General features: G+C 43.6%; 1 long non-coding RNA gene across 1 annotated transcript; it reads right to left on the reverse strand.

Moving 5' to 3' along the window:
- Positions 1–16,461: 16,461 nt before the first annotated feature.
- LOC142578109 (uncharacterized) lies at positions 16,462–17,607 on the reverse strand. Its single transcript, XR_012827169.1, has 3 exons — positions 17,597–17,607; positions 16,843–16,968; positions 16,462–16,474 (listed from the first exon to the last, which is right to left on the reverse strand). It is a non-coding gene; the product is annotated as an uncharacterized LOC142578109 (long non-coding RNA).
- Between the last annotated feature and the right edge of the window lie 802 nt (positions 17,608–18,409).

An 18,409-nucleotide genomic window follows, 5' to 3' on the forward strand; every position in this document is an offset into this window, starting at 1 on the left:
TATAAAACGCTATTTAACTCTTTAATTAAGTTAGTACATCATTTACCTGCAGAATGAATTACTGTTTTAAGCGGATTATATTTTGCAGGAAGCTTCTCAGATTTGGTTGACAGGTTGATAAGTGGCTTTTTAGCCACAAAACACCATATAATAATTTAAAGGCTGACTTTGACTCTGCTATGCAACTTAATGACTTTATGCCAGGAACAAGGTCTCTGAGTTGTGGCGCTGGCTAACACTCCCAGGGTTCTGCTAGGACACATAAATACCCAAGAAAGAGGATGGGAAAACGACGCCGCTGTAGCTCAATTGGCGAAATGCGAAGGTTGTGGGTTCGGTTCCCACCTGCGGCAAGGTGTTTTTTCATCCACTTTCATTTTCATTAATTTATCGTTTCTTTATTTTGTTTATTAAGCACAAGTAATTTCCCTTATGTTGTCCTTGGTGTCAGTGTTTGTTGGCTTCTTATGATAGGGAATATACTAGTCATTTTAAACATCATCGCATACATACCTTAAGATACCCGTAATTTAAGAGAAAGGAGTGCTTAAATTTATTTTTAATGTGAGCCAAACTTCTTACTTAGCACATATTGCTAATTGAAGTTCCAATGTCAACATTCCCATTTCCTCCCTTGCCTTTTTTTTCCTCTTCTGTGCAGGTATTGCTTGCCTATGTCTACAAGAACCATCACGCGTGGCCTGTGACAGCAAGCTTTTGTGGGCAGCAAGTGCTCTCCTACGAAGGCTGGCCTACTCTGGCAGCGGCGGCAATCATCTTCAAGATTTATCCATGATCACCTTTGCTGCTATTTGTCACTCTTGTTAATTACACTTTCTGCATCTTTTCTAATTTATTAGGTAATAAAGTATCAGTATGTGACATGGTGTGAAGTTGATGTCTTGCTGCATTTTCGCTTGCAATCATCTTTTATGCATGAAAAGCTCATCGTACAATCTATGCAAAAAATAACAGCATATTATGATTTATCTTTCAGTTCTGGTAACATGCAACGTACAAGGAATTCACTAATGGATGGTATGCCGAAGAACTGGCCATTATTTCTGCGTGATGCTGTGCATGCATGTGGCGTTACCTTACAAGAGGCACCCACAAAGTAAGTTACAATTTACTTTTAAATGAAGCATGGACATCAGAAAAATTATATTTATATTGCTAGTTAGAGTGGTTCGCAGAGTGTTTTTCCAGATGTGTACTATCCTTTATTTCTTAACTCATTGTAGCACAGTGTTCTGTTTCGTATACTGGTGTATGGCTATTGTGCCGCTGTAGCTGAAACCAGGATGTAATTTTTGCCTGAACTGCAGCATCACTGACAAAATTTTTCTTTGCTAGAAACTATTTCAATTTGGCGGAGACCCAGCAGGGCGATGTTGTGTCAGTAATGACGTGTTTCACGCAGAGATGTTTTTGTTTAGGTCAATGGGTGAACATTGGAATTATATCAGCATACAATACAGATCTTGTTTTATTTGCAACATAATTCTGACAGGCGGCACTCAATTGATTGTTCTAATTAAAAAGCACTAATTGACCAATAAGGCTGTACTACACTATTCCCATGGTTCACATCTGGAAAAACTACCTGTGCATCACTCGATCCGACAATATAAACTTTTTTCTTCTGATGTCTATGCCTCGTTTAAAATAAATTGTAACTGTGGGCAAACGTCGTGTTATTGTAACAGCTGCCGCAACAATTTGAAGGAATGTCTAATAAAAGTCTTCAGTTGTTCTTGTCAAGCTGTCCATTAGCCAACCTTTAGCGTAACGTTAGCAGGGCTTACTGAAGTACTTCTAGACATCCATGGCTACAAAATGTCTTGATCAAGACAGCTACTAGGCTTTTGAATTAGCCGTTCAAGACATCTTTTAGACATCAAACAGCTGCTTGCGTGTTTCGTGGGTTGTGACCTTTTGGTGTTCGCGGAGCGGCGCCAAGTGGATGGTGAAGGAGCCACTTTGTTGACTTCGGCGTGCTGCTGCTTGATCCAGGGTCGAGATAGACTTTACGCCTTTTTCGCGGTGCCAATTGGTATCCAAGATAAGTACAGCTATGTAATCGCGAACGAGATAGAGCTCTTGATCCACGGACAAACAGAGCGTCGAGAGCGCGGACCACATGCGCATGGACTAAAATCTACCACAACCTTTTGTGCTGCAGCACCATACCCCGCACCGCAAATGCTCTGCAATCGTGCAATTTACAAACTCTTTTGGTAAAGAGTGACGTATTGTTTATAAATGAATAATATACAATAATACATGTTAAGAAGTATGAACAAATACCCTTTATTAAAAATGTACTACCATTTAATTTACGCACATGCGCGATCTACATGTTGGCGTTCCAAACCCTCCGCAGAGCTCCAGAGCGTGAGGAGGCCAATTAGTGTTCCTCCGCAGTCCGCGCATCTGAGCGCGTGGTCCGAGTATCGTTTGGCTTCGTGGTGCCGCGTTTGTGTTGTGGGTCGTTTCGCACGCGTGCATCGTATCAGTAAGCGCGATGTTTGCTCTTGTGCGATTTGTTGAAGACAAGACACACAAACGATATGTTATACCGGCAACCGATGCCAAGAACTTCCATCCCGAAAATGAATTGGATTTTGACAATACGATGCCTTACGACGCATACTGGCGGGACGAAGACAACGAGGAGAACAGTGGCGTATACGTCGTACAGATTCTCAAGCTCGTAGGTAAATACTTTGTTAGAGTGCCATGCTAATTAAAAAAAAAGAAGTGCAGTTCACAGAATTGTGATATCGTTTTGATTGCCGAGTTAGAGTTGTAAACTTCATAGTTTCGTTTTCTCAAACTTTTCAATTTACGACAATCTTAAATAAACAGTTGACAACCGCAGTAAAAATTTAGAAACCAACATTCACTCGATATTAAGTTTTGCTTTTAAGTGCAACAAACCTCGTGAAATTTGATGCAATGGTTGTCGAGAAAAACGAATTCTCCTTTTACATGTATTTAGATAGGAGTACCGGAGCTAAAAGTTAGCTGCACCGACTTTTCTGAAAATTACTGCCTGTCGGTTGAGTGTATTAGAATAAAGATACTGGCTGCGCATAAACTTGTAACAATTTCAGCACGCACTTATAATACTTGTATATTGTTTTAAAGATACCTATTTAAGGGCTCGGCATTTTAATATGCTGCTCGAAACATTGCATTTCAAAGTGTGAAGTGTAGGGGAGTGGACATTCAGCTGGCATCTGGCAGGCAGTGCGAGGGGACGTTTTGCGGCGCTTTGGCCTCATTAATTGGTATTATTTCCGCATTAACATTATGGCTTCGAAGAAGCCCTCAGAAAATACAAGTTTGTGACAGCGGTGGGTGGGCGAGCGCGCGCCGCTAAAGCCTGGGAAAAAAAGCGAGCATGCCAAAGGCACATCGCGGAACGGCAAGCCTGTGCCACTGACCTTGCAGTTGCATGGACCAACTGCGTAGCATGTTAAATAACGGTGCGCTTATACTTGCTACTTACTACCGCTTGAATATGATCCTTCTTTGCACGATACCGGCACAGTCTGACGGCGGTGAAATGGCTGTTGCCCACTGAATATGCCCTCGCTTGATAGGGACTCGGATAATTACACTTTTGACAATAAAGCCACGTGTCCGCGGAAATGTATCTATGCTAAATATATTAAGGGTTACTGGCGTTTCTTAATATATAGTTTTCCAAATATGATGCAGTCAATGAAAAATACTCTTTGCAGCCACAAGGGAAAAGATGGCAAGAGAAACAAAAAACAAGAGAGTGCCCATTCCACCGATGAGGCTGTCAGATGTGGAGGACTTGCCCCTCTCTGAAGGGGATGTGAATGCTAAAAAGAACATAAGACAGGTACATGCATATTTTGCTTTGTCTATACACAGTAAACACCAGACCACTAAGTTTTCAACAGTGTCACTAATTTCCAGTATTGTCATCCATTATAGCAGGACAAGGCCAAGCAGGCAAATCAGGCTGCATCAAGAAAGCAGCAGTACGAGGCTGTTCTCCGACAGCACACGGCACATGCCCTAAAGAATGTTGACGTTGCTAAGTAGGTTGCTGCACCATTGCCCACACCTCGCACCTCCACCAAACAGTCACGAGGGTCACAAATATGTAGAAGAGAAACAAGTATCTTGCAGTGTCTGAAAGACCAACACAGCTGTGCAATGTTAAGTTCTGACGTGCCTTTCTTGTGCTGCGAGGTATTACTGCATTGATGGCATGCTAACTTGTAAACACCTCGTCACGATATGCTGGAAGAAGTGGTCATGCATGCAGTCTTTTTTTAAACTGTTAGTAATGAGCCACGGAATTGATTCACACCTTATTTTGCTTATGTTGTGTTTGCACTGCATTGTTAAAACTCCATATAGACTGAGTTGCACAAATTTATGCTTTAGCATACATGCTGCAAATGTAAGTTAAGGCATCAGCAGAAAGTGACTTCGTTAAGTGTTGACTTATGCAAAAAGGTATAAAATACAGGTGGGTGACTTTAGGTACACTTTGAGGAGCAATTACTAATGGATAAAAGCTGGCATATAAACCAGTACGGCAGTCAGTATGTGGCACAACGTTGCATACCCTTTTAGCACCCTATTTCTCTCTGCTGTAGCAAAATTTGGGAAACAAATGGAATGACTAGTATCTGGAGGTTCTTGCCCACTTAATTATTTAAGTGCCTACAGTCTTGAGTCTTCACATTTGTAATGGGTACCTGGTACGTGACCATAAATGTAAGGTACCATTGAGTCGCTGTCAACTTGTGATATCATGAATTTGTATATGCCAATAAGGGTAAATCGTTGGGCAACTTGGCAGCAGCACGTAGTAATATTTTATGCAGCATGAAAATGGTTTTACGGAAACAAAGAAGTACAGATGAGAAAAGAGACTTTTTCTGCTTTTTTATTCTAGAAAATGATTTGCACATTGCACAAGCCTTCACCATTAAGAACTATTTTTATTGGTTTCTTTAAGCTTACCACTGTTTCCCTGTGGCCTGAAGAATGTCATCTAACGATCTCATGTATAGGCAACCTTGTTCTCTCTTACCTTCCGCTTTGGCTGGCATTAATTTGTGCCCCTTGAGACAAACCCACATGGCATGACCAAATAATAAGACTTGTTTCAGTACTGTTGCTTTGATAGAAGATTTGAAATTTATCTCCCGTATCACCGATAAATCATTTGGCAATCCCTTGGATTCTTAAAGCTATATGTCAGTACCAGAGATCAAAAGAATTTATGATAAGCAGTAGTCTGATGCTGTACAATGCACCACATCATCTTTGAGTTCTGGAGTGCCACGACAGTCACAGTTTCTTTTTTTTTACATAGCACATGCTGTTTGAGTTGTTCTTATAAAATAGGATATTTCAGCACTAAAGTGTGCACACTTAAGTGCAATTTTGTTGAACAATACACCAACAAATAGCAAAAACGTCTTGGCATACTGAACGTGATGTGTGAAACTTGATGTGCATTTTAGGATCAGCTTGAGAGTGAAGACACATAACCATGGCCTACAGAAAAATAAAACTACGTGGAAGGTCCCCCTGCTACCCAGCTTAGCACCCACGTCTCTGCCAAATATATTTCTTATTAGTCACTTTGATCAAACATTATGGGTGTAAAGTTACTGCAGTTTGAAAAAATTTGGCGCTAACCAAATACAATATAGGGAGCCCCAGCAATGCTGCTACTACCACAATCTTGGTGCATACCCCAATTTTGTTGTGGGAGTGTTCAATGGAAAAAAGTGTATGCACTTCATAATTTTTTTTTTTTGCACAGGTCGAAAGGAAGCTGTATGATGAAACCAGCGATTCAACAGACGATGAATCGCTGGTTTCTTCAAAAGAGCTAATAACTGCACGAAAAGATGCAAAATACTGGAAAATGCAGTGCCGCATTGAGTGGCAGCACAATGCATCATTGAAAAAACACATAAGAGTTCTTGGAAAATACCATTAGAACACAGCTGAACAACTGTTAGCAATACTTCATTTTTATTGTAGTTGAGTGTATTATATGCTGTCTAACAATGACCACTTTTCATGTTTTCCTAGTTGCCCAAATACTTGACATGTAGAGAAGCGAGAGATGTGAAGGTAAGCAATCATAAATGCAGCACTGTCAGCTGTAAGGTACCTAATATGCTGTATTATCAAGTGCTTGTGGCGACGAGCGACCACGTAGACCGTTAAAGTCTCGGGCTCTCGCAGGAGAGGAAGAACCGACAGTCCGTCTCTTAGCGTAGCATTCTTTTTAATGATCTCCTTCGGAACGCTAGCCCGTGCCGGAGCGCCAGCCGCTCGAGCCTCGTGTAGACGCGAGCGTCTACGTCATCCCTCGTGCGACGCCGATGCTGCTGCCGCTACATGCTCATCAAAGTGTCACTTCTGAAGCTATATTCCTGCAACATTTAATAAAACAACTTATTTGCAGTCTTGTGGCAAGTTTGCAGGTGTATTTAACAAGCATTCTCTACAGTATGCATTGCGTTTGTGTAGCCAACTATTTTTGTTAAGTATTCTGCTCTGATAAGAGAGAAGAGAAAGCTTTGCATGGGGAATTACAGCATGGACATTTGTATGGGATAAAAGCAATTAAGCTAAAGACCATGAATGCATAGTTTTTTTCCAAACAGGCACATCAGCGCAGGTCAAAGTAACTCAAGTGTATAGTTGCCCGCACAACTCAAAGTTTTCATTACACAGGTGTGAGCCAGCACATACTGCAACAGCAGTTGTATTGCTGCTGGTCCAACAGCTAGTCTCCAATGGCCACTGGCCGTAAGAGTACTAAGTGTACCAGCAATATCACTCATTGCACATTTATGGTGACCAAATGCATATGTATCTCAAACTTTTTATTTTACAGGTGAGAGACGACAAAATCTGGAAGCACCACTAGTGGCACCTGCTAGAGAGCAGCCTCAACGAGTGGCTGCTTTTATCGAAGACGGTGAATGTACCTGCAACATTGCTAATTAAACGAAATTTTGATGTGAACCTATTTTAACTATACTTATTGTTGTCTGTCTCACATTTGCTGCTTTAGCACCAGATTTGCCTGTGCCAGACGCCTTAGAATATACGAAACGATGCCAGGACGGCAACCTTGTGGCCACATCTGATGGACGTGTGAGTATGGTTGTTGCTCACCTATACCACAAATTTATCGTTAGCACCCAAATTCAAATAAAACTTGTTTTTCAAGCTCTTCACATGGATGTGTTATAAGCAGCAGTTGCCTCTAGTGCTGTAATACTAGTTGACGCTGTATATAGCAATAAACACCTTTTTTTTTCGCTTTCTTCCAGTTCCACTTGTCTGGTGGAATTTTCGTCAGGCCTGAGCAAGCGGAAAAACTGCTCAGAAATAAAAAGCCAAGCATCCTTGTGAGAGACACGGCCCAGGTGATCTGGGGCAACAAACTATTCGCAAAAAGAAGTGTAAGCGGCAGACTCGCACCAACAGAAAGTGGCAGCAGCGAGCAGCCATCCAAGCAGCTGACGCCTGGAAAGGTGGAGGTTCTTTATGGTAGGTACTTATTGCTTAAGGTTTGTTAAAGAGTATGCATTTTTCCAGCTGATCACTGTGATCATCTTTTGAGATATATTATTTTGATTGTAGATTGTCTGCGGCACTGGGGTCAGATACACAACCAGGACATCGGCGCTGCGGAGCGTGCTCTGCCAAGGACCCTCAGTGAAAAAAATTCAAGATGTAAAAAGATGTAAAACTTCGTCTTCCACACTGAGAAATTGCTGACAAGTACTAGAGTACCACTGTAAATATTTTGAAATATACGTACATTGTGTTTTTGACTGCTGGAGTTTTGTCTTCTATGCATATGGCTGAGTGGGTGCTCAAAACAACCAGCTATATGCCCTTCTCCTTGGAAGAAAAGCACTGTATGGAAGTGTGAAACGTAATCGATCCTGTTAAACTTCTTTTCCACAGCAGAACTAGGCTTGATTTAATTCTGTCTACCAGAAGGACATTTCCAGCTCGGTAGCTGAGACTCCAAGTGGAAATTGCTTCATTTTCAGCTGGAAACGGCTTCGATTCCAGTTGTTACAGGAACCCTTTCAAGCTAGATTGAGAGCATTCTCTAGCTGGAACAGGGACACTTTCCAGCTGCAATAGGAGCACTTTCCAGCTGGAATAGAGGCACTTTCCAGCTGGAAAGAGGAGCAATTTCCTGCTGGAAGAGGAGCAATTTCCTGATGGAAGAGGAGCAATTTCCTGATGGAAAAGGAGCGATTTCCAGCTGGAAGAGGAGCAAGTTCCAGCTGGATCAGAAGTTCCAATCCCGGTTGGAAAGAGTCATTTCCAACTGGAACATTTTCCAGATCGGAAGGATTTCCGGTTCAATAATACAGCCGGAACTGGAAATCTTTTTATCTGGGAACACTGTCCTAGAAATATTGGCCGCCCTATATACACAATGGCTCATGACCTCGAACGTACCGCATTCTTGGAAGAACGCTAACATAATCCTAATCCATAAGAAAGGAGACGCCAAAGACTTGAAAAATTATAGACCGATCAGCTTACTGTCCGTTGCCTACAATGTATTTACTAAGGTAATCGCAAGTAGAATCAGGAATACCTTAGACTTCTGTCAACTAATGAACCAGGCAGGATTCCGTAAAGGCTACTCAACAATAGACCATATTCACACTATCAATCAGGTGATAGAGAAATGTGCGGAATATAACAAACCCTTATATATAGCCTTCATTGATTACGAAAAAGCGTTTGATTCAGTCGACCTCAGCAGTCTAGAAGGCATTACGGAATCAGGGCGTAGATGTGCCATATGTAAAGATACTGGAAGATATTTATAGCGGCTCCACAGCCACCGTAGTCCTCCACAAAGAAAGCAACAAAATCCCAATAAAGAAAGGCGTCACACAGGGAGATACGATCTCTCCAATGCTATTCACAGCATGTTTACAGGAGGTATTCAGAGACCTGGAGTGGGAAGAATTGGGGATAAAAGTTGATGGAGAATACCTTAGCAACTTGCGATTCGCTGATGATATTGCCGTGCTTAGTAACTCAGGGGCCCAATTGCAATGCATGCTCACTGACCTGGAGAGGCGAAGCAGAAGGGTGGGTCTGAAAATTAATCTGCAGAAAACTAAAGTAATCTTTAACAGTCTCGGAAGAGAACAGCAGTTTACGATAGGTAGCGAGGCACTGGAAGTGGTAAGGGAATACATCTGCTTAGGGCAGGTAGTGACCTTGGATCCGGATCATGAGACCGAAATAACCAGAAGAATAAGAATGGGCTGGGGTGCGTTTGCCAGGCATTCTCAAATCATGAACAGCAGGTTGCCACTATCCCTCAAGAGGAAAGTGTATAACACCTGTGTGTTACCAGTACTCACGTATGGGGCAGAAACCTGGAGGGCTACGAAAAGGGTTCTGCTGAAATTGAGGACGACGCAACGAGCTATGGAAAGAAGAATGATGGGTGTTACGTTAAGGGATAAGAAAAGAGCAGATTGGGTGAGGGAACAAACGCTGGTAAATGACATCTTAGTTGAAATCAATAAAAATAAATTAGCATGGGCCGGACATGTAATGAGGAGGGAAGATAACCGATGGTCATTAAGGGTTACGGACTGGATTCCAAGGGAAGGGAAGCGTAGCAAGGGGCGGCAGGAAGTTAGGTGGACGGATGACATTAAGACGTTTGCAGGGACAACGTTAGTTAGTTAGTTAGTTAAATGGGGTTTCATGGCGCAAAAGCGGCTGAGGCTATGCTGCGCCAAACACGAGGTGTTTTGAAATCAAGTTTATGAAGGAAAAGGCTTTGTTAATCTATATTTTATGTAAAAATCCAGTGTCGTGTAGAAATTTACGGACGTCACATAATGGGACTAGCAGGTCATCACCTAAAATTAAAGCAGGGTGTAAAGGTATGTGTAGTTGATATAATTTGTGCAAAAGTGTTCGTCTGTGTGTTTCAGTCTGCGTACATGTGAGTAATATGTGCATAACTGTTAGTGGCTGCTGACATTGCTCGCATGTTGGTGTGTCTTCTTTCGTAAGTAAGTAATTGTGCGTGAGGTGTGTGTGCCCAATGCGTAGTCGGCATAAAACTACTTCGATGAACCGCTCCTAATGATAGCATGACTTCCACTCGCCAACTATAGGTTTCGTGAGATGTAGCTTGTTGTCGGCACAACGGTCCCATTCGCGTTGCCATTTTACCTTGAAGGCATTTCTAATTGCACGGATGCTATCATTATATGGGAGTTTCGTGTTTGTAATATCTTTGTGCGCTGCCATCAATGCATATGTATCAGCTGCTTCGTTACCCGGTATCCCAACATGGCTTGGGACCCAGCAGAAACGAATTGTCCTCCCGTATTCGTTAAAAGCCACCATGTTTAAAATGTCTCCAATCAGGGGTTCACACTCAGATTTCAGATGTAGTGCCTTCAGTGTGCTTAAAGAAACTGTGTATATGACTGCATGTTTGTGTTTATCAGTTATAATCTTTTTAACAACAACCCAGATAGCGTAAACTTCAGCCGTGAAAACAGAAGCATGTTGTGGTAATCGAATACTTGTTTCCCAATTTTCCGCTACGACCCCCACACCCACGTGATCTTTTGTTTTAGAGCCATCAGTGTAATATTGCATGTTATTTTGATATTTGTCCTGAAGAGCATTGAATTCTTGTATAATGTGTTCGCGTGGAGTGTCTCTTTTCTTTAAATGTGCCAATGTCCAGTCGCACAACTGTGTGAAATCGTACCACGGGGCCAGCCGTTGTGGTTTCTTGGCAACCTGGAGGACTTCATGGGGAATGTCATAATCCCGACAGTATTGCTCATACCGCAGGACAAGTGGCCTAATCATGTTCGGTTTATTCGTGTAGTGTAAGCGTGAGTTGCATTGTGTGAGGATGTTGTAGCATATGTGTTGCGGTGATGACTGAATTCTGAGTACGTAGGAAAAAGTGAGTAATGCTCTGCGCTGCTGTAAGGAGGGTTCATTACATTCGACGTATAAACTTTCAATGGGTGAAGTTCTGTAGGCACCACTCGCCAGTCGCAGTCCAAGGTTATGTACTGGATCAAGTCTTTGGATGTAGGATTGTCTGGCTGAGCCGTAAACAATGGAGCCGTAGTCTAAAAGGCTATGAACAAGAGACCGGTAAATACGTAAAAGACACGTTCGGTCGGAATCCCAGTGCTTATGAGATAACACTTTGAGGATATTCAATGCTTTATTTGCCTTAATTTTTAGTGCTTTAATGTGGGCAAGAAAGTTTAGTTTTTTGTCAAAGGTTACTCCCAGGAATTTATATTCTTGTTTTACCGGCAGCGCGACATAATTCAATCTTAAAACCGGGTCTAAGTACAACCCTCGTTCTTGCGAAAATAGCACTGTAACAGTTTCCTGAGTAGAGAAGCGGAAGCCATTTTTCTCAGCCCACTCCATTAGTTTATTTATTGTTATCTGGAGTTGCCTTTCACATGTTCGTAAGTTAGAGCCGCGGCACGCTATTTGTAGATCATCGACATATATGGAGTGCATACCAGAGGTGGGAATTACATTGTTGACAGAGTTCATTTTTATTATAAAGAGTGTTGTGCTAAGTACGCAACCTTGTGGCACGCCGCTCTCCTGGATAAATGTGCGCGAGAGCACAGTGCCTAGACGGATTTGGAATGTTCTGTTGGACATAATATCAGCGAGACAGTTTAGCATTTTGCCACGGATTCCTAACGCGGCGAGGTCACGTAAGATTCCAAATCTCCATGTGGTGTCGTACGCTTTCTCAAGGTCGAAGAACACCACCAGGCAGTGCTGTTTGTGTAAAAATGCTTCACGTATTTCGTGTTCAAGTCGGACGAGGTGGTCTGTCGTTGAACACCCTTTCTTATAGCCACACTGGTGAAAATCAATGGAGTTCCGTTTATCAAGCGTGAAGGTTAACCTTGCATTTACGACACTCTCGTACGATTTTGACAAACAACTTGTCAGGGCAATGGGTCGAAAGCTGCTTGGGGATGTGGGGGATTTTCCTGTTTTTAAAAAAGGCACAACTATTGCATTTTTCCAACATTTTGGCATGCTTCCGGATTCAAATATTTTGTTAAAAAATTTAAGGAGAGCATCTACGGATGCTTGGGACAGGTGTGCGAGCATAGAATAATGGATCTGGTCAGGACCTACTGCAGTTTTCTTGCCAGCACAGAGAACCCTGTTAAGCTCTTGTAACGTAAATGGAGCGTTGTATTCGTCCCTTGACGTACAAGTAGTTGGTAGTTTTTCTTTTTCTGCAGATAGTTTGTAAGTTAAGAACCTGTTTGTGTAATTAGCCGATCTAGAGACGTTATAGAAATGTTCCCCAAGTATATTCGCTTGTTCTTGTAGTGTTGTCTGAGTGCCTGAAGGTGTGAGTATGGGTATCGTGTATGGTGTGTAGTCCCCCTTAAACTTCCTGACCTGTTCCCACATCCTTTTGGATGTGACGGTGCTATTAATTGTTGATACATATTTTTGCCATGAAGATTTTTCTGCCTGTCTCCGAATGTATCGAGCTTTCGCTTTGGCTTGTTTAAAATTTAGAAGGTTGTTATGTGTTGGGTACCTGCGTAAGATTCCCCAGGCCCTATTTTGCAGCTTTTTTGCTATGGTACACTCGTGTGTGTCCACCAAGGATTTAGCTTTTTGCGAACAACGCCAGAAGATTGTGGAATGGCCTTTTCAGCTGCAGAAATAATACAGTTAGTAAATTTTTCATTAATTTCGTCGATGCTTAAGTTTGTTAAAGTGAGCTCCTCCAGCCTGGCACTTTCTGTAAAAACAGCCCAGCCTGCCATTTGTAACCTCCATCGGCGTGGCCTGTAGGATATAATGGGTAGCGTTGAGGTGAGGTTGATTATGGCAGGTAGATGATCACTGCCATATGAAGTCTCGAGTACATCCCATTTAAAATCTGTAAAAATGTCCGGAGAGCAAAAGGCTAAATCGAGGCAGCTAAAATTGCTTGAACTTGGTGAAAAATAAGTTGGCGCACCTGAATTTAAAAGACAGATGTTGTTTGTCAAAATGAAATCTTCGATAAGTTGTTCTCTTGGATCATTCTTATCGCTGCCCCAAAGAGTGCAATGAGCATTAAAATCTCCAACTAAAACAAAAGGCTCCGGCAGCTGGCTAATTAAATTTTCCATATCTCGAGTTGTGAAATGGGTATGGGGAGGGATGTACAACGAACATATGGTGACAGTCTTAAATGTTAAAACAGTGACGGCTACTGCCTCAAACGCAGTTTGTAGTGAAACGTTCCTTGTGGGGATGCCGCCTTGGACGATAATAGCGACACCTCCTGACAGACGGCTGGAGTGCTCGCGGTCCTTTCTTATGACAGTAAAACCTTTAAGAAAATGTTTATGTTTGGTTCCCAGGTTCATTTCTTGAAGGCAGAATGCTACTGGTGATAATTTATTTATGATGTCTTTGATGTCACCTAGATTGTGAGTTAGGCCTCTGCAGTTCCAATGAATGATAAAAGCCATCTTATTGGAATTGGGAAAAAACACTTATGTGTGTGAGCTTACAAATTGTAGGTGACATCTATTTAAAACCTGGTTACTCTTATGAAGGGCGGTAACCGCTCAGGTTACCTTTCCCTTTCTCACAGAAGTTAAAATATGTTTCTCCTTCTGTGTGCGCTCCAAGGAGCGCGGGTCTTTTGGCGTCAATGACGCCGGGATTTTTGGATCGACGTCCATCGCCTTTTCCGAGGCACTGGACGATCGAGAGCCAGGCGCCGAGACGCGCGTCTCGGGCCGTGGGGTACGCTTCAACTTCGGGCCCTGCGGCACTGTTGTCTGCGGGCCCGTATTCGTTGCTGGTGGAGCAGCACTGGCTGCAGCCACCAAGGGGGCGGTTGGGGTTTCTACAGGAGTACCGGACGTGGACCCTGTAGATTCCTCAGACCGGTGTGGCGCTGCCCCCTGCCGCGTCACACTGGCATAGCTTACCTGAGGTAAGTGCGCTAACCTTTTCCTCGCTTCATGGAATGAAATCTTTTCCTTTACAGTTATTGCAATTATTTCTTTTTCTCTTTTCCAGCAAGGGCAGCTCCGCGAGTAAGCTGGATGATCGCCCTTGCAATTGACACATTGTGCGGGAGCATTGCAGTTGTCAGATGGATGGTCGTTGGCACTACACTTTGCACATGTCTCCTTTCCTCTGCATGATTGTGATGCATGTCCGAACCTCTGGCACTTGAAGCACCGCCTCGGGTTCGGTATATATGGTCGGACGTTGATTTTCAGGTAGCCTGCGTCGAGTGAACTTGGCACAGTACTGGAGCCAAATGTAAGTATTACGTGTTTTGTGGGGATCTGTTGGTCGTTTCGTCGAAGTGTTATCCTTTGTACCTTGATTACATGTTGCTCCTGGAATCCCTCAAGGAGCTCTTCGTCACTGAGGTTCATGAAATCTTCTTCTGATATTACTCCTCTGCTGGTGTTGAGCGAGCGATGTGGGGAAATTGTGACATTAGTGTCACCGATGCTTTTGAGTTCACTGATTTTTTCGACTTGTTCTTTCTTTGTCAGTTCGAGGAGGAGGTCTCCACTTGCCATCTTTGATGCTTTGTAGCCTGATCCGATCGCGTTTGATAGGCATTTGGATACTATGAAAGGTGATAGTTTTCTAACAGTTGTGTTGCCTTCACTGTGAAGGACATGGAACTTTGGGAAGGTGTCATAGTTTGGTTTTAATAGGAACTGAAATGTTGCTTCAGTGCGCCCTCGTTTTGGAGGGCGATCTTGGAGGGGGGGAAAAGCGTTTGCCATGTAAACACTGGAAAATTCGGCGGCGATGGTGGCCACCCACCACCGAGCCCAACAAGGGGACGCTACAAGGTTGGAAGAGAACCTGCAGACGCCAGCCATGCATCGCCGCTATAACCTAATATATATATACCCAAGGCAGGATATATTACACACGGTTAACCCTTGCCGCCAGGAAATACGGAAGTAATAAGAAGTGAAGAGAAGACAGGAAAGATGTAAAAGTAGGAGAGAAAGACGAAGATTGGAGAGGAGGACAGGAAAAGGCGACTGCCGATATCCCCCGGGTGGGTCAGTCCGGGGGTGCCGTCTATGTGAAGCAGAGGCCGAAGAGGTGTGTTGACTCCGCGGGGGGGCCTTAAAGGTCCAAACACCCAGCATCGGCTCAACCTCCAGGATCCCCCTTTCCCCAGACACGGCTAAGCCGCGCACGGCTACACGCGGGAGGGTCCAACCCTCGTGTGCTCGGGTACGTGGTGTCGCAACACACCAAACGCCTGCTTGCGCAGACGCCCCTGCGGGGCAGGGACAACGTGGTCACAATTAGTACATGACCGGGGTAGTTGGAGAAGTACGGGAGAGGCCTTTGCCCTGCAGTGGGCGTAACTAGGCTGATGATGATAAATAGGCGACAGAGCTAGAAAGGCTCTAGTCAGACTCTGACAAGGTCTATCCGTAAGTGACTTACAGTGGTTAGTAAAAAGCAAAAAGCGGTTTTAAAATTTATTTGAAAGGTGTTTTTTGTAAAATAAAGTTGCATGGAGTATATCTCTTTGTTTTCATTATAAGTTCTTACGAAAGCATCCCTTACTGGCTGTTTTCTAACATTAACACTACGGATGACTACTTAGAGGCCGTATGTGATTCTTATGCATCTACCACATGGCATCGTGCTCTCTGGGATTGAGACCCACCACTACACACAAAAAAAGCTGGTATTACCAAGAGAATCAGCCAGGCACAGCATATACAACAGCTCCAAGCACTTGTGAGTAAAGCAACTGTACTTCCATACCTGTAGTGTGCATCACTGATCGCAAGCATCGACTTACTGAAAGCATTTTTATAGTTTGTGTCCACACTGCCTGAAATGTTCAGGCACTCAATATTGACATGCTTTCCATCTATTGTGCTTAGGCAGTGTGGCATGTTCCAGATGCGCTCAAACTCTTTCAAAACCTAAGTTTAAGGCAGAAAAAGAAACGCAATTGATATGTTAGGCACAAGCCTCGAAGATAACCTCAGGCAGGCGATATGTAACACTTAAATTATTTATTCTGACAATTATGCTTTTATGCAGACTTTTTTGTACTGGTTGCTTTAGTTTCAAGGACGGTGGTCACGAAGTTTCAGTGCTTAAAATACATTTTATCGATACTGTCAGTGGCTTACCCCCTATGCAGTATGTGCAAGGAAATGAGATCAAAGAACTTATCCTCAACCATTCTTCTGGAGATGACGGTGTTATACTGTATATAGGGCCAAGCACTTCCAAAATGGCCAGGCACACCTCTGAAACAAGGTTGCATGTTGTGGACCTGCCAGCCAAGAAATTAAAGGCAGACGACCGCAGGGTATCGCCAACAGCTAGCAATCTGAAAAGAGGGAAAGAGAAGGGACAAACGAATGCAGCAACACTCGCTAAGTAAGTCTTCATGTGTACTGTGGTTCCAAAGCGATGGATCCAATCGCCACCAGTTCCAGTAGCTGTTTTTACTGGATAAAATAACACCAACCGTAATCCACATCAAGTTCAAGAACCAACTCATCAGGCGGCGAAATAATCAAAGTAAATGTGTCTTAAATTCCTCCCATTCTTTCAAGTTATGCTGTATCCCTTATTAGCTTCACAGTATCCCTGATATGACTAGCAGTCTGTTTTCAGAGCAAAACAAAAAGCAAAGCAATATTACAGCATGTCTACAACAGGGCGTGCACAACACCACAAATATGTTCGCATCACCTAATAACTAGCGCCAGGCGGTGGTCTGGAGGTATAGCCTTGCGAAACCGCGCATCTTTTTATGCGATACGGGGGCCAAGGAGCTCCATCACTGTGTCAAATCTGCTGGAAAACATGCGCAGGAAGCTGCCGAAAGAGAACCGGCAGTGAGAAGGAAGCACATACAATGGCCGTGTGTGCTCATCACAAGTGTTGCAACGCCAAACATGTACCGTGAAATGCTTCTCATTTAACCCGCTCGATTAATGGCGCTCACTTTGCGCAAAGATGGCATACAACAGCCTTGCTTTTTCAATACCATGTATGAGTGATGTACTTGCCTGATTCCATCAAAATTACTTAGAAATTGGCCCCTCTGCAACGTCAGCGACCTAGAACTGTCAGCTTACGCAAGGCTGATGCCGGTAGCACCATTTGGTGCCTATACATCTTGCAGCTGCAAAGGTAAATCTTTCCAGAATAGACAAAACAAGCGTTACTCGAAAGGCACCACCAGTATACGCGACAGCTGCTTGTTTAAGGTCGCTGATGCTGCAGGCGACACGGATTTCTATGCAATTCTGATCGAATCAGGCAAGTACATCCCCCAAACATGGTATTTAAAAAGCAAGACTATCGTATGCCATCTCTGAGTCAAATATCAGCGCGAATAAGCAGCAGTTTAAACCGAGAGAGGCATCTTTCAGCACGTTTAGCGCTGCAACAGTCATAGTCAAACTTTGATAAAACACCATGTAGAGACATGCATACTTACTCTCTCTAGTACTCGACGTCTCGATCGCGAAGCAGTGGCAAGAAATTGTTGGCCTGTCCCAACCTATCCCGCTCCTGCAAGGACGGGCGGACCCACCGCCGTCGTAGCCAACGCAACCTTGGTTGCTCAGCCCGTCGCAGCTCTTCAAGCATAGCCATCATTGAGTTGCAGAGCAGAATCGTGACCATTTCTTCTTCTTCCAACATTTCCTCATCTTCTGAAAAGCTCGCCACCGTGCTGTGCTCAGTATCTCGCAGCTGGAAACCCAGCAACGGTGCACAAGCAGACACAACAAAAGCCTGCGACCGAGAGGCACTCACGTGAACTCTCGTCTCGTTCGCGAAGTCGCAAAACCAAAAATGAAACTACCGCGAGATCTCGATGTCGTGGCGGAAAAGTGAGAAGCAGCAACGGATCCGCCGATGTGCGCGTCAACAGAGGAGAACATGTTTTTTTTTCTGGCGATGATGATAATGATTAAGAACATGGAGGATAGTCAGGCTATCGCCGCACCTACTACAGGTAGGAGGATCCCCGCCAGTCAAGAGGTAGGAGTGAGTGCTGTAAGTGTGTCCTATTCTTAATCGGCATAGAAGTACTTCCTTGTACCGTGCTGTTTTGTTACTTATCCAATTCCGCAATTTTGGTTTTATAATGTGTAACTTATTCAATGTCTGTGTATCCCACTCTTCTTGCCAATGATTCCTCAATTTACGGCGCAGAAAGGGCTTTAGTTCTGTGGCAGGAATGGGGATATTTCCATCTGTGGTGCTAAAACTCACTGACGTAGCTTTTTCGTCAGCATCTACGTTG

This window comes from Dermacentor variabilis, chromosome 4 (genome assembly GCF_050947875.1).
Source record: "Dermacentor variabilis isolate Ectoservices chromosome 4, ASM5094787v1, whole genome shotgun sequence".
NCBI classification, from domain to species: domain Eukaryota; kingdom Metazoa; phylum Arthropoda; class Arachnida; order Ixodida; family Ixodidae; genus Dermacentor; species Dermacentor variabilis.